Here is a 3,447-nt window from a genome sequence, read left to right on the forward strand (position 1 = left end):
TCGCACACCCAAGCACAGCCGCCTCTGATTTTTCCGTCCCTACTTTTTCACCTGCACACCCACCTAGGGCACCGCTACAAGATTTATATATAACAGCGGGGAAACAAATCAGTTCGTGGGCCGCAATTGCATCCGCACCCACGAAATCCAGCGGTGGACCCCACGCCCCAGCAATTCACGCGTTTTACTCAAGCCATGATCTCGTGAAAAACGCGTTCTTAGTTGGGTTAGGAAGGTACTCGTGGGTATGGTGGACCCCACACATGTGTGTTCCCATCAATCAACAATTCTCCACCTCGGTGAAGTTTTCCCAAAACTGAGCCGACACCGACCAAACCAAATATCTCACTTGTTGTGTCCAGTACGAAGTGAAACAATTCACAACAACAGACTCAATACATAACAAGTCGAGAACCCAAATGAGAATGCGAACACTCTCTAAATGTCGGTATCAACTCACCAAATCGATCTCACTTTATCAAAATCCAACCCGGCTGCATCATAAAGACTGCCTACGTATCCTCTTGCCCAAGGAATCAAGCCGAACGTAGTTCATCCAAATGGCCGCGAACGACCTCAATCCAATAGAAGAGTTCGCAACCCTTCTCCAACATCACGATCAAGTCTACGACTGATAGCACCTCCAATGACCTCAAACACCTCTACCTGAGGTGAACCAATGGTCATATCCAAACTACATATATCAGCTGCACTCGAATCAAAACTCAACTCATCATCTGCATCCAAATCCAAATGACTTCCACGCTGTGTCACCTCAGCTGGAATCCCAACCAATGCAGAATGACCTGGAGTATGTGGGAAAATCCCCACCCAATGTGGAGTAGCATCAGTCTCCACCCGTTGCGATACCTCTAAGGTCTGTCCAAAACTCTCCACCTGCTGAGAGCAAAGTGACACTACCAGACCTATCTTCCAATGGAGTTTTACCTCCTATCACAGCAGTTGACAACTCTTTAATAGGATGACCCAAATATGTCGAAGCCTCAGTCCAGAAACTCTTCTGCAGACCATTACTTGACAACAAACACCGATCCTCCTCCAGCAAGGTACGGTTCTCCAAATTTGTCACCCTATCTAGCTGCCCCAAGATTTCCTTTCTAACGAAGTTTCTCGAAATGCCGTGAGCTCGGCTCCAATACAGAAACAGGTCCATCTTGTACCTCCCACCAGAATGGAGTACCTTCACCTTTCTGTCTATTACATACTTCTTCAATCTGTTAGATACTACTAGGACTTTCTCCAAAGGGGATTTGGTTACAATCCAAACACGCCTAGAACAGCCACCAACAAAGGAAACCAAACGCCTATTACCTCCCAATGATGCCCCTTGGAAGGCCCCCAAACATCCACGTGAACTCTTCCAGAACGACCCTTAACTCGGTGAATAGAGGTGCCGCATTTCACCTTGGTCTTCTTGCTCACATCAACATATTCACTGGACTTCAAACTGCAGGTCTTCGCACCCTCTTTCAATCTATGCGAGGAATCAATACTGGAATGGCTAAGCCCCAAATGCCACAGTCTAGTCAAATCAATAGAAGTCGCCAGCTCTCCACCTGTCATTATACCTCCAGTCAAGTAATACAGGTTATTCCTCCTGATGCCCTTCATCATAATCCGAGAGTCTTCCACAATCTTGAGAACCATGTCCTCAATTCGACCATTCAGACCCTCTCCAACCAAAGCTCCAATTGAGATCAAGTTCTTCCTCAAAGAAGGAACATATCTCACATCATTTAACTCCCTGACAGTCTCGTCAAATATTTTTATGCGAATTCTTTCTATTCCAAGGATCTGGCATGCACGGTTTGTAGGCGTCAAAAAATACTGAAAGATATCCAAATACAGCCCAAGAGGAGATCATTAAAAAATCAAAAGAATACAGATATGAACTGTCTCGCCAGCGAGACAGTCTTTACTGTCTCACAAGCGAGACAGTGTTTACTGTCTCGCAGCGAGACAGTCTTTTACTGTCTCGCCAGCAAGACAGTGTTTACTATCTCGCAGCGAGACAGTGTTTACTGTCTCTCCAGCGAGACAGTGTTTACTGTCTCGCCAGCGAGACAGTGTTGAAATGGTCAACAACCACCTTGATAACTGCCGTACACGTGTTCATTAACTGCCAAGGATGTGGAAAACATCGTGGGCGAGAATCACGTGGATAACTGTCAAAATAACGGAGTTTGAAACGTGGGAAGACAGTTACTGCAGAAACCACTGTGCAGTTGGGTTTTCCGAGACAATGTTTACTGTCTCGGAACCCGAGACAGTAAACTCCGAGACAGCAAATGCTGTCTCGCGAGCTTGTTTTCCGCCAACTGTTCCTAGGGGTTATAAATACCCCCCGAAGGCCATTTTTGAGGGGGGGCTGATCGCGAGGCTGACTTTGGAGCAGAGAGAGCAGAGTTCCTGAGCTTCTGGCAATCCCTTGAGATTCGAGCTTTGACTTGATCTCAAGAAGAACGACTATCTTACTTTGATAAGATCTCGTTTCAAATTCTCACTTCGATAAACGAAGGAAGAATCATTAAACCCCTCACGATTCAATCAGAATCTGTGATTTGGTGGTCCACGAGTCAAGGCGCTCCCGGCACATGCAAAGATCCCACGCAAGCAGCGATCCAAACAACGATCCTGCGTTTGTTTCTAAAAAGTTATAATTTTCATTTTGTTGTGTAAAAGAAGTCTTATAAAAAGGCTATCTCTTTTGAATTTGTTGTAATCGAACGAAGATATAATGAATTCCACAACGAGACCAACTTTTGACGAAAACAAGCTGGCGACCACAGTGGGAGCCAACGGTCTCGCTGCCGAGACCGTCGTGTCGTAGCCAACCATCAAGATCCCGGTTGAATCAATGGTCGAGTACGAGTTTGACCAAGCGAAGTTTGAGGAGCATTTGTCATCCTTATCTGTAAAGTTTTCCTCGCCTCGCAAATGCAGGAAGATTTCATCTTTGTTAAAGTTGTCAAACACTACAGATGAAGACTCTCGCTTGATTGTTGCTGAGTATTCTACTCGCAACCTCTCTGCTCATAATGACTCTTCTCCAATTAAGGAGTCGTTAAATCAAAGCCCGCCGGCATTGACGAAAAGAGCTCGTCAGAGACAACGCCAACGTCGCGTTCGCCAAATGGCTAAGTCCTTGGAACAACCCAACGGAGTTCGTTATCATGCGGACTTAGAGTCGAGGAGGCATCGAGTGGTTCAGTTGCCTCAACGACCAATCACTCATGTCTCTGCTAAACTCACGACAGAGGAATGAACTATTGTCAAGAGGGCTCGTTCGATCCTCAAAGAACGTATACAAAAACGTCGTGTAAACACTGCTCATGCTCGTGCTCTCTTACAACAAAGACGAGAAAGAAACAGGGAGACGGTGGTCAAAGAACCGCCAAAACTCTGCAAAGTTTGGATTTCAAAGTC

This window comes from Asparagus officinalis, chromosome 7, assembly GCF_001876935.1.
Source record: "Asparagus officinalis chromosome 7, Aspof.V1, whole genome shotgun sequence".
NCBI lineage: Eukaryota > Viridiplantae > Streptophyta > Magnoliopsida > Asparagales > Asparagaceae > Asparagus > Asparagus officinalis.